General features: G+C 44.2%; 1 protein-coding gene across 5 annotated transcripts in view; it reads left to right on the top strand.

Annotated features, from left to right (window-relative positions):
* The window catches only part of ror1 (receptor tyrosine kinase-like orphan receptor 1), a 93,647-nt gene that overhangs the window by 33,772 nt on the left and 46,066 nt on the right, over positions 1-13,809 (top strand). The window lies entirely within an intron of this gene.

Raw genomic sequence — 13,809 nt, 5'->3', positions numbered from 1 at the left:
CATTAACATATTTGACATAGAAGAACACAGATGTAATAGTGAACGTTTTGCACCGCAGGGACGCTCAGTCCTGAGACCGTTCTAGGAGGGTGGCAGTCGTACCCAGCCGTCGATTCAATCAAGCTCTCTCTATTTGGTTTCAAACCATTGGAAGGTTTATTGACATTGCTGAGCATGTCTTACACACCACAGTGTACTGTTGCACACACACACACACACACACACACACACACACACACACACACACACACACACACACACACACATAAACCATGTTTTTGTTGGACTCAGGAGTCTGAGACCTGTAGTGTGTCACTGTGACCACGGTGGGAGAGATAGACCAGGTGCACTGTGTCCCTGTATGTTTGTGTGGGAGAAACGAGAGATATAGGCCTGACCTTGTGTGTGTGTGTGTGAGAAGTCCTGTCTTGGTCAGGGACCACACTCTCATACAAACCAGTCATTCTGTGACTCAATTATTGATCATAGTAGTAGATTAATTTAAAATCACACTATTCTTTTTTTATGTTACTCTAATAGAGGCACACCGACACCGACACCGACACACACACACGTGCCAAGACACTAAAACATATGCTCTTTGCAGGGAAAAAGGTACATACAGGTCATTACTCAATAAAGGGGGGGGGGGGGTTTCCATTTCCAAGCCATTTAAATAATAAGATTGCGCTTTTTAGTCGCTGTTGTTTTTAAGCAATCTGGGATTTTCTTCCACATCCAAGATAATAGTCGCAAAGGTTAATAATGTAAGCGAATGCAGGATATTGAAACTGCATGTATACAAATTCCTCATAAATACGTTCAGTTTTTTTGTTTTTTTAAACGTGACCCCTGTCCAAAAAATGTTTGCTCTTCAAGCTCTGGTAAAAGGGAGTAATTAGTGTGAGTGTGTTGTAGTTTGACTGTGAGCTAAAAGGATTCAGTGCAGGACGACCGCAGTGCGTTTGATGCGATGTTAATGAGAGGAGAGCTGGACCTCTAATACAAAGTCCACATCACGTGTGAAGTAAGCAGTGAGTCATTCAATGCAAAGTAATATTTTAGCACTTTAGTTTTCAATTGATACAAGTTGATACCAAATACTAAACACATGCTGTTATGTAACTATCCTCAAAGCATTTACAGAATCTGTGCAAATTATGAGTCGATCTAATTAAATGACACACTGAACTTTTTTGCTCTTTCCAGCAGCTGAAAGATTCTTGACTTTTATTGTTTCGTTTGGGACTGTGTTTAGGTTTATGCCAATATCTTGAAGTGGTGTGTGTCTGTGTGTGTGTGTGTGTGTGTGTGTGTGTGTTTGCATTAAATCTCTGAAACTACAGAAATCCACACTTGGCCAGAGGCTTACCTGCTTTGGGTCCCTTTCCTCACATTACAAGTACAGAAGCATGCTTTCATGGTTGGGGACTAAAAACTAAGTGTCTACTCCCACTTGCATGCTGAAAAAAAAGAACAGCTCTCATATTAAAGGATAAAAACTGTGTTCTTGCATGGTGAGAACATGGCTGGGACTCAACAATGCTAACCACATCTGAATATAATGGCTTATTCTCTCCATGCGATGTCCGTATTAGGACTATAAACATTGGAATGAGAAGATTAACTGTTTTTTTTTTCATGATCAAACTTAATTATATGTTTTGAGTCAGATTTCCGTTTCTGAAGAATTGCAGTCTTTTACGTCATGGGGTGTCCGTCATCTCCCCACCACAGCTCTAAAATCTCTTTGCTTACAGAAAGCGTCAGGTCCAGTTCAGATGTATCTGACTCGGGCCACAGTGGACAATTTTCTCTCACTTCACCTTGTTTCTCTCATCCCGTGTCTCTTATGTGGCCACAGAGGCCCCTTGGTGGGCCAGTGGACCAGTTTACCCCCCCCCCCCTCCCATTTCTCTTTTCCAGTTCTCCAATAAATGGCATAATCATAACCTTGGCAACGGTTTTTGGAAACCGGTTCCCATTGTTGTGTTGAATGAAATCGTAAAACTAAGGGCCCTGATCATTTAGTTGTTTTTGTGTGCAGTGGAAAGTAACAGCAATACTCTTACTGAAGGTCTTTATAGGTTCCACATCGCTGTCTCTATGGGGCCTGCTCTGCGCAGCACAGAACAACACAAATTATATATATATACATATAAAGAAGCCAGTGGGAGTTCGGGATGGCCGTCTGTGTGTTTTCATGGTGTTTGTGGTGGCGGCGCTGACAGGGGTGTCATCTGCTCCCCTTGTACCCCCCCCCCCCCCCCCCACCAGAGGCCCCCTCACAAACGTGTTCGTTGTCCAACAGAAGCCCCCATAAAGAGCACACAACCACTATCTGTCAGCGAAAACCTCCCATTAACTGCCAACTCACACTGTTGGTGTGCCACAGAAATGAAAGGGTTGAACATCATAGAAGACAATTCGGTGTTTGATCGATCGTTTCTAGGGGCAATCATGGAAGGATAGAGTGCAGTAGTGTGAAAGGTTTTGTTTTCTTCCAGACCTGTCTCGATGAAGCTATTTCAACATTGGAGCACTTGATGATGATGCAGATGGAAGACTGTTAAAACGTAAGACATTAACCATTACGTAGATCAATAGTGGCACTTTACCTGCCTGCATTCCACTCCTGTGATTGATTTAAGGAACAGGACAGACCTGCACTGACAGACAGCTGAAGCAGGGGCAAGGTAAAGGGAGGATATTTGTCTTCTTATTTTGTGGCCTGGACCGTGTATTTGCATGTCATTACTGGCCGTACACTCCACAAAGTGTTCTTTCATGCTCGCTGTCCATTTATTTTTTGCACTTTTGCTTCCCAACACCGCTACCTTCCTTTAAACCCTGACTCCCAAAACCGCCAGGCCCAAAGGCAATTAGCTTTTTAACATCGCAAGAGATTATGACAATTTCCTGACTAAAGTCACTGGAGGCAAGTTATGAAATTAGATTTTTAGGAATTCTAATATTTTGGACTTGGATCCTCTGCTATGGTGTTGAACGATTTAGATTTAGTCTTTAAAAAAAAAAAAATGAAACTGCCGGCCCTCGGCCCCTGGATCCATTTCTCAATACTCTTTCTTCCACTAAGCCTGTGTCCTGGGTGTCCTGTCTCCATCTCTCTGTCCCTCTGTTGACTCTTGTGTGACAGTTGTCATTAATGAGTCTAAATCTGGCTGCGGGCTGCGCCTTTTCAGCAATGTTGCCGGGTAGCGTAAAGGAGTATCCAGTTAGCGTGTCAAATTCAAAGTGCTGAAAACAGGATGGCTAAGAATTGGGCCCTATATGAAACCCGACCCACATCATGCAAACACCACACACCTACCAGCATGGAGTGGTTGGTTGTGGGTTGGCAAGTGGGAAGTGTGTGTGTGTGTGTGTGTGTGTGGCGCTGCTCAGGCTTGCATACTGACTTGCATCACGCGTCACCCACATGCCTCACTGTTTGGCTCATGCCATTAAGCAAAGTTAGGGTTAACACCCATGCAGTGCTTTAGCACTTTATAATGTAATGGACACGGCTCAAACTGGGATTGTAAGATCCAAGCAAGTATATTAAGGTACCAGTGGGTTATACAGCACTTGGCACATCTGCTTCCAGGGTCGTGTCTGCCAAAGACTCACCGATGGGACACAAAGCACAGTCGGGGATGTTGTAAAGTCAGAAGCCGTGGTCTGCATGCTTTACATGAACTCTCTTCAGTGCTTGAAAGGAGCTATGTCTTCACTTAAGAAATAAGAGAATGAGTAGCTTAGTCGTCCAGCACGACATCAGCAGGTTAACGTGGCTTCTGGGTGCTGAATGATAAAGTAATAGAAAATAAATAATAATATACATTTTCTAAATGTCTTTTTTTAATGCATTTTGTTAATGCATAGTTCTTGTATATTTGTTTGAAAAAACAATTCAAGTACGAGATCGTCTCATCATCTTTGATATTAAAAGTTGGTTTGTAAAGGGGGGTTTAATGAATGTGAACATTGAGAAGATATTGTTTTGAACGGCGGTGCCTATAATGAATTACACATGTTTTGTGGTATTTGATTTCAAAGTTGAATCTGATTTATTAAATCACACTGACACTTTTAACAAGACCTCGCCCGTAGAGGTGTGTGGTACAAACCGGTTTGCTTCATGTTTTTTTTTTTTCATCAATAATATCGTATAACCTTCTTGGCCCCAGCATGTCCCAGGCAGGGTAGTGCTCAGAGACTAATGAACTCTCAGTTGCCCCCCCCCCCCGGGTCGGTACAGCAGTCAATTAAAGCTCTCAACAAGCCGACTTGCGCTGATGCCTGCCAATTAAAGAGCCTCGTACACACACAGCTGCACACATGGAAACATTCCACAGGCAGGTGGCAAGGGGAGGACTGTGTGCCAGGTCTCTGTCAAGGCCAGCTGGGGGGGGGTTGTGTTGGGGCACAGTGTTCTGCAGCCACGTTGTTGCAACCCCCACCCCCAAGCTTTGTGTGTACGTCAGCAAAACCAGGATAGCTGTTTTGGACCTCACTGCGTGAAATATGCCAGGCTCAAACGGTCACACACTACGTGTGTCGTGTGTGCGGCCTGTAGGGCCTCCAGTATTTTCACAGTCACTTTTAGTGTAATCCCAATCCAAACTTGTGGTCTGTCAGAGACGTTGCGCTAACCAAAGTAATGCTTCTATCTTTTTCCGCCTGTCTTATGTATTTTCTTTATGTTTCTTAGGCAGATTTTAAGCTACTAGATGATTTGGTTTCTGGTTTCTTGAAAATTCTGGTTAGAAGTACATTTACACATTTACACTAATACAAGTAAAGAAGTTCTGAATATTGGTAATCTGACTTGCTGACTTAAACAAAACGAGTCCCACAATGTGTCTTTCTGCACATTGTGGCTCCTATAGGTCTACATATTGAATTATAAATTTGGGATTGTGTCAAGTAGCAAGTTGGGCCAGCAGAGAAAGTGAAAAGAAGCCCAGGTTGATTTGAATTTCTGGAAAAAGTGAGTGATTGTGGAATGAATAGGATCACAGGAGAGATAACTTAAGTGGACCTTTACACACTCACACACACGTGTACTTTATAGTCTACACAAGCCTGCGCTGTTATCCAAGAATTATCCATGATAGACACCTCCCTTGGCATCTTGGTACCTGCTTATCTCGATGTGATGTCAAATCACCATTCGTCAACATGAACCTAAGGCAGTGGTAAGCTGAACTCGGCCCACACATCATCTGCAGGGCGGGGGGAAGGTTAGGGGAAATCAGAGCAGCCCCTCGAAACAGACGTGAGGATGAGCGGGAAAAGGAATGTGAGAGTGAGGGATGAAAGGAAGAAAAGAGAGGGAGAAAGGGCTGTCGTGGATGATGGAGGAGCAGTGTTTATCGGCCTCTGGATCTACACACGGGAGAGAGAGGGAGGAAAGGACAGAGATGGATTTAGGCCAGAGAGGGAGGTCACCTAATAAGGAAGGGTAAGCAAGGCTACACTGGGGGGGGATCAGGGGTTTTTCTCAGTATTAAAAAGCAAAAATACATTTTAGACATGCAGCTTGAAATGTACACAACCCCCTATCTTCAATTCACATGGAAGCATTCGATCAAAATGAGTATACACGTCACTGAGCTCTTTTTGTGTCCTTTGCGAATTTGGGATATTGAAAACCCCCCCCCCCCCCCCAAAAAAAGGAATTGTATTGTGAGTGAGCGAGCAGAGCAGGGCGTTAGGGAGTGTGTCATGGTGTGTTTTCCCACACCCCTTCCCTGGTGTCCCCTCGGTTTGACCCTGTTTTATGGCCCTTTTACTGCCTTTGCACACTGTTGCAGTCCAGCTTCTCTTCTGCGGGGCTCTGCTCCCCTCGTCACCCCCCCCCCCCCCCTTCTGATTCCCCTCTAATTCACAACAGATGAAATATGAGCTGCAGCTTTTTCCTCCACTGGTTTTAGCAAACGTCTGTCTGACTAAGACTTTCTCACACAGTCGTTCATCAAGTCTCGGGCCAGTAAGCGGTGAAAGACAAGCAGGTGTTTCTCATGCTGTACGCGTTTTCATGAAATAATTGTACAGTAAGGGTTTTTTTTTTTTGTATTTGAAAAGTTGAATAGTTGACCTCTTTTGTGCTGTTGGATTTTCATGGTCATATATTACTAAAAATGTCCAACAAAGCTATATTGATGGAAAGCTAGTACGTTTATTCATCCAGTATATTTGCACGCATATGTCCACGTACGCGCACACGGTGCGCTCGCAGCGCACAGAATACGTAGACAAAATTAGCTCCAATTTAATCTGCTGCATCAACAATATTCCACTTAAACTTTAATCCATCGGTAACACAACTGTGGTTATTTAAGGTATTTCATATTGGGTACTTTGCTCCACTTAATTTGCAGATAATAAATCTTCTTTTCCTCCCTTCAAATTTTGAAATGCAAGACCATTACAGTCCATGATGATTATTATTATTCCTAAAAAACACTATGTGTGTGTGTGTGTGTAACACTTAGAAAAGGCTCCACTCTTATTTATCCCTGTCATTTGGCAGACTGTACGGAGAATTCCCACCGCTCTCCTCTATTTTACAGCCCACTCATTTTGGCCTCATGGCGTCTGCTATGCTCACTGATCCAGGAACAGTCGCTCTCCCATGGGAGGATTACCAAAGCACAGTTCCCTGCAACACACTCATTTCATCTGAAACAAAGTTTAAACCGTGGTCCAGAGATGGGAAGGGGTTCCCTCTATGATATACGTGTGCCCTGTATTAGCCTCTAGAACTTATCCCCAGCGACCTTCGTGCAGAAACAAGCGGCTCTGCTTCAACGTTTTAATAAGGTGAAAAGTGGTGAGGGGGGAGGGGGGAATTGTCTTCTCTCTAATTGGTCTCTGGAAAAGTACGTTAACAAGGAGAGGCCGTCCTCTTGAGCACGCAGCCCGCTTTGGCCCGTGCACACATTCAAGCTTGGGCTCCGAGTGATTGTGTGACGTTCTAAAGCATTTGTAGTAGTGGCACATGGAGGGAAGTCACAGGTCAATGCGCAGAAATGTAGGGGGGGGGGGGAATAGTGGGAATAATGCAGTTGGAATGTAAATGGATGAGTAAACCGCAGAGGCAGAGCTGAGCAAGTCTTCAAAAGGATGGTGAATTATGTTTACTTATTTTATTAGATTTGTATAATTAGACTTCTTAGGAGTCTAAACTCAGCTCGCACTCCCTGCCCTGCCAAGTTAATGTTCTTATTTTCTGTATTTATTGTACTCTTTGCTACTCCCTCTGAAGCAGTCAGCCTCTAATCCACTGCGCCTCATGCTCGCTCTCTCTCTCTCTCTCTCTCTCTCTCTCTCTACAGATCTCCTTATCTCTTAACCCCTTTCTGCCCAGTGAACTGCTGCTGACCTCTGTGTTCATGTCAGTGATTAATGTCCCCCTCCAGTACAACTCCTCATCCCTTTCTGTAAAGTCTAAAATGGAGATGGCGATCCTCCGTCTATGCTGAGAGATCTGTGAAGATAAGAAACTTTACATTTAGTATGCTGCCGTTGTTGAAAAAAAAACCCCTCCAACAATGCAGTAAGGTCATTTATTCAATACCATTAAATAAATCCAAAGCTTTGTCGGTGACATATGTGCAGATTTAGATTCTGATAAGATGCGTACTCCTTTCTAGAATGCAGTACACAAAAATGCAAGTACACACTTGAGTTGTTTTGTTGTACTACTTTCCCACTCTGCTCGAGCCACAGTTTTGGGAGGAGTCTTGTGTTGCTGAGTCCTTTTGGCCCTGCAAAGATCCTCAGTGGATGGACGACTCGCCTCGGGTCCCCACAGCTGACACGGAAACCAATGACTTTTTGACAATTTGTCCCCCCCCGACCCCTGCTAACCTGCAGTGGCAGACTTCACAGGGTCGGGGGGGGGCTCCGATCTCCGATCTCCGATCTCTCCCTTAGGCCACGTCCCCCTCCCCCTCGGACTCCAGGTCACTGCTAGTGATGGGGAGCTTGCTAATTTTGTGACTTTGTGAACAGGCTCATTGATTAATGCCTCGCGTCCCGAGGCCAATGGGTGTGTGTGTGTGTGTGTGTGTGTGTGTGTGTGTGTGTGTCTGGGAATGACGGGTCCTGACGGGGAAGACGGAGACACGGACATAATGGATGGAGGCAGAATTAGTGAAAATGTGGGAGGCAGAGGGGTCTGCTGAGAGGTGACGAGGCACAGACAAATGGGTCTTTGCTGGTATGCGAGGACTCTTTCCATTTGTATTGTAATATTCATACATCACTCTGAACCCAGAGGCCATCATTTTTCTTATTTTTTTATTTTACATCTCCTTGACAATGTGATTCAAAAATTAACCAGAAAGGTAAAAAAAAAGAAAAGAATCCCACCTGCTTGTGGTCCACAGTTTTGTAAATGCATCTCAATGTAATAGTTGTGTCTGTCCTGCCGTGACGTCCCCGGATGAGCTGTACTCCAAACATCACTTAATCAGCTCAAGGTCACAGGTGATTTCAATTGTTTGGGTATGCAGCTGCACAACTTGAAGTTGAACTAGCAGGTTTTACAGTGGGGGAGTGAGTGTTTTACACTGTAATGGAGGGGGGAGCAGGACTGTGTAGGTGAAAAATGATCATTTGTTCTCAGAGGGGGATAGAAAATGTTTTAAATCATGCACGCACGCACACACACAGACACGCAACAAAGCGTGAGCCCGTGTGTGTAACTTACAGTAGGCACAGCGGGAAAAAATGAACAATACTGCAAGCACGCGGAGTCTCACGCACGAATAGCACCACACGCTTTTGCTGCACCTCCTTTCCTCACTCCCTCCATCGTCCTGTGTCTGTCACCACCACAGGATTATGCAGCGGGATACCTGACACCGCTGTTGCAAAAAAAAAAAAAAATGTAGCCTGGAAAAGCTCTACTCCAAGCGAAAAAAACACAACCATTCATCTCCTTCCATCGCTCCGTTCCCTCGTCGCTCCCTCGCCTCCTTTTTGTCTCCAGTGTTTTTCCCCATCTCGGGTTTTTTTTTGTGCGCCGCGGTGGGGGAAAAAAACAACAACAATCCTTTTTGTTTTGTGCTTACCTATTCCGTTACACGGGGCGGGTGGGAATTCTGAAGTTTAGATTCATGTGGTTTCTCTGTGCTAATTATGACAATATCAGGCTGTGGTTTAGTGATGATAGACGTGGTCAAACGGAAAAAAGAAGCACATCAGGGCTCATTATCGAGATAAAAAGGACCCCCGGAAAAAATAAGTCAAAAGGCTTGTGTAAACTGAAGAGAAAATATTTTACTAAAATGAAAATTGATCCGTGCAGTCTGTCAGTTTGTGGTCCTGACTCTTTGATAACGCTTGTGTGTGAGGAATAAATAGCACATTTACTTCATCCCTTGCTTCAAATTGTATAATATATTGTAGACTGATTTAGTTGTCTTGTAGAAACAGTAAACATATATATAGTAAAAAACAAGTATTTTACAATAAATTGCAATGTGAATACGATAACTTGTTACCACCGACACCAGAGAGTGTTCTATGGAAGGGTAACTTTTCCCCTCAACATCTGCAACATCTAAAACCTCAATCAACAGAGCAGGATAACGGAGTTCCTCGACCCCGAGGCGTCTGGAGACCTCATGTTTGCTTATGAGTTCTGTGGCATGGTCTTCACCTTCCGCTCATTGAACTCTGTTCCCGTGAAACCTGGAAAGGAAGATTTGTATATTGGCCGCGTAATCTGTGAAATCTTTGTGTGTGTGTGTGTGTGTATCTGTCTGAAATCTGTGTGTGTGTGTGTGTGAGTCCGAAATCATATCCGTGCCTCGGGTGCCATCTGAGAGGTGTAACAGACAAGTCTCTGCTTATATCTCCCTCTGGCTTCCACGCAAAACATGAGCCCCTCTCCCGTTGGATAAAAACGCTGCTGCATCCACTAACATCTGGCTTTTGTCTTCAGTGGGAAAGGTTACAAAAGGCATCCATTAAAGGGACGAACCCTGCTTCAGGCTGACCCATCAAACGTGACACGCCAGGGGAAGAAAAATACAAAAAGGCCAGTGTGTCAGCATGACCTTCTCGCAGTAGGGAGGCTGTCTTATCTCCAATATTAAGCAGGTTTTTCCAACAAAAAAAGTGTGAAAGAAATGATTGAGCCTTCATGTCAAGGTGAGCAAGCGCCTTCTTAAATAAATAAGTAAATAGTTTTCTTTAATGTTGAAATGAACAGGGGTCCTTTTATGTAGTTCTTCTCATCTCGCCTCTCCCTGGTTCCTTCTCACTCCCTATCTTTCTTGCTCTCTCTGTCAACTCTTCCACACACACACACACACACACACACGCGCGCACACACACACACACACACACACACACACGCGCACGCACACACTCGGGAATCCCAGGTATGCCGTTCCCATGCAGGCTTGAGAAGAAGAGCTCTGTGTGTGTGTGTGTGTGTGTGTGTGTGTGATTGAAGCTGTGCTGCTACTCTGGGATATGATGAGCTGATAACTCTCTGTCTTCGTTCCTGCTGTCCACTACAGCCGTGTGATGGCATTCATTATATGAATATATTTGAACAGGAGTCCATTCTGTTTTTACCCCAAAACATTGCATTTTGTCCGTTGCTATTTTTTGCGCCTGTTCTTGTTGTTTTGGCTCTGCTTGAACATTCATTTTAATCATTAATTAATTAATCACAGTAATGGCATATCATTTCTTATTCTAAATAATACACAAAAATTTTCATGTCACTACTGTCTAATAAATATTAATATAATTTCTATATTCTTTCCTGCCTCCTCCTTTCATCACTTTTGACCCCCCCCCCCTTTGGCCAACCACCTTTTCCTCCTGCGTCCCCCTCTCGCTCACAAGTCGGCTCGAAAGAGATCAGGCAACGATCGACCTTCAATGAATTGATCCTCATTGGTCCGAGGCCTGGTCTCTCCTGCCGGCTTGCAGCCAGATGCTGGCAGCAGAGAATAAATGCCCCCCCCCCCTCCCCCCATCTGCTGCTAAAACCTTGTCGAGCCAAATGATCGTGTAAGTGGCTCATGCCTGGACCCGAGACAGGCGTTATTAGATCTGTGCATTATGCGCTGTTTTTCTTTTAGCCCGTTTAAGGTGCTGGAAACTGCTAATATAATTGTGTTGACGTGGTGTTTGGGCCTCCGTCAGGGCTTGTTAGAGGGGTCGTGTCCTTTGTACGGTTAATGTCGCTCAGAAGATACTTTTAACCATGTGTTGGTCGTTTTGTGAGTGAGATTAAATATTATTTTTGTTATTTTCTTTTTTTAGAATAGTGTTTGTCAAAATATAGTTGCGCAATATCTTCATACAAAAATACCATGATATAAAAAAAACAACAACTTCTTCTACAAAACTCGCTAACTCATTCAAGAGAGAAATTCAGGAAAAGTAAGTAGCGTCTGATGAAATTGATCTTTTCTTTTTATCGAGAAAAAAACATTTGAAAATAGTTTTTGAATATATATAAACTCTAATTCTCTATTTTCCTTTTCATCATTTTTTTCACCTTTTTTCTTCTCTCCTTCCTTTCTACTCACCTCACACATGCCTAGTTTCCCTGGAGGTGTAATTTGCCATCTTCCCTCAAGCCAAAGGATCCACCTGAACCAAGTCCTGCAATGAACATAATTTCTCCTCTGACATATGTTAAAGTCATGACATGCAATGCAAGTTGTGCATGACTTTCAAAGAGGCGTATGAAGTCGGAGCATTTTGGGCTTTTGCTTTAGAAAAATATGCGCCGTCAAGCAACGTTTAATCTCACTCTCCGAAGAAAGTCCAGGCGCAGTCTGTGGAGGGACTTAATAGTTATATATCTCCTGTCAGAACTTGGCACGTGGATGAGCATAACACAACATCTCCTAGCAGGGCTGTGTGTGTGTGTGTGTGTGTTAACTGATCCCAGATCTGGCACTGATCTAACAAAGTTCTAGGAACAGGAGCTGACCAGAAAAGATGGTAAACGCGGCATGGCCACCACACACATGATGTCCATAGTCACGAGGACACACCTCTGCTATGTTCTACTCGCCGCTGTAGACGACCCTTCTCGCAGAGCTGGTCCCGCTGTTACCGGGTTTTTCCGTGATAATTAGAGGTAACTGCGGTCTCCTAAATGAGCCGTGTGTGTGTGTGTGTATATATGTATTGCGTCCTCTCTACGCTACTTTAATATCAGTGTGTACTGATATGTGGGGGGACCTACGGAACCCGATGGTGCTCTTTAAATAAACCCCTAAAGACACACTCACACACACACACACTAACACAACTCTTTGACATCCCCCTCTCTGTCCATGCCCATCTGTCCGAGGTTGACCTAATAGAAGTGACCTTTCGACTGGCGGGATGCATGGATGCAGTTGACGGTTTTATTAGAAGGTATCACTGACACAATCTCGCACAAACAGCGCCGCGGGCGGCTATCAAATGTCCGGCTTCGCGTAGACTTTGGACCTGGATGTGTGCAGCCCTTCTCAGTCAGCTCCAGCTTGCCTCATTATGAAAGGCTGTTACCTCAATAGTCCCTTTGTCTGGTGTGTGTGTGATAGAGTGAAACAATGTCATCCACACTGCAGTATTTTGTGTCCCTCAAGATACACACTCTCTTCTTCCAGTTGTCTTAGTGACATATGATAGAAATGGGATTTATAGTGCGTAGGTGTCCTGGAACCATGATTACTTGACTTTGTCTGAATCCATTTTGAAAGAAATGAACACCTTTTTTTAAGAGGAGGATATTTTCCACTGTTCAGTTTGATGGATCCATTAAGAAAATACCCGGCGGATGAATCAAGAGTGGATGAGCTGCTATTGTCCCAGTTATTCAAAGTATCTGAAACGCAAACAGGAGTCCTTTGTGACAATAATGCCGGGCGAAGGAATAGATTGTCCTCAGACACCGAGTCTCTCTGTCCCCGGATGTTTGGAATCTGATGATTCATTAGCTGGATATCAGTTTAACTTCATTACAGCTGACTTGACGCCGCAAAATGTAGGTTTTTAGTAATCTTTAGGGCTGCATTCAACAGAACGGTCTCCAGCCTTGCGGTCACTATTTTCTGTGTTCCTGCTGCCTTAGAAGCACTGTTGTTTTCTTCCAAAATTACCTTCCACCTCCCAGATGTGAAGTCTTATTTTTCTACTTTTTCTCTGTCCAGAAGAAACAGAAAACTCTGATTAACAATTAATTTTAAGTTCCCTCGCCAAGAAAAAGATCTTCTTCATTTGTACACAGTGTGTGTGTGTGTGTGTGTGTGTGTGCTTTTATCCGTGCACGACGACAGCGGCAGAAAGTGAGAATGAAAGAGGCTCTATGCGATGGCAGCTGGATCCTGAGCCATTAGGAGGAAGACGCTTGTGAAACAAGCAGGAATGTGGCTGCTAAGTGTTTCATCAGGGCGGGAGGTGTGATGACAGCAACAAGGGAAAAGCTTGATGAGCAAAACATGTAGCTGAGACGCAAGAGCAAACCGGAGGGGGGTGGGGTTTCACAGTGGAGGAGGAGGAGATATGATGGTATAACCACGTTGTCAGTGACAGCTTTGAGTTTCTGTAAAAGTAGGCAGCCCACCGTCAGGCCTTGATCTGAGCCTTTAACTACAGACGAGATAAAAGACCTGGAGAGACGCTGCTTGCCCTGTAGTTTGGGAAGACAGCGAGATGAACAGAGATAGTGAAGATAAAGGAGGAATCCAGTGATGCTACTTCTACTTATCAACAGCCTGCACTGGAGAAGGCCAATGAGGCTGTAAATAACTGACTTTTTTTCCCTCT

This window comes from Pungitius pungitius, chromosome 7 (assembly GCF_949316345.1).
Source record: "Pungitius pungitius chromosome 7, fPunPun2.1, whole genome shotgun sequence".
NCBI classification, from domain to species: domain Eukaryota; kingdom Metazoa; phylum Chordata; class Actinopteri; order Perciformes; family Gasterosteidae; genus Pungitius; species Pungitius pungitius.
Note: the sequence above shows the minus strand (reverse complement) of the source record. Positions and strands in the feature narration are given on the sequence as shown.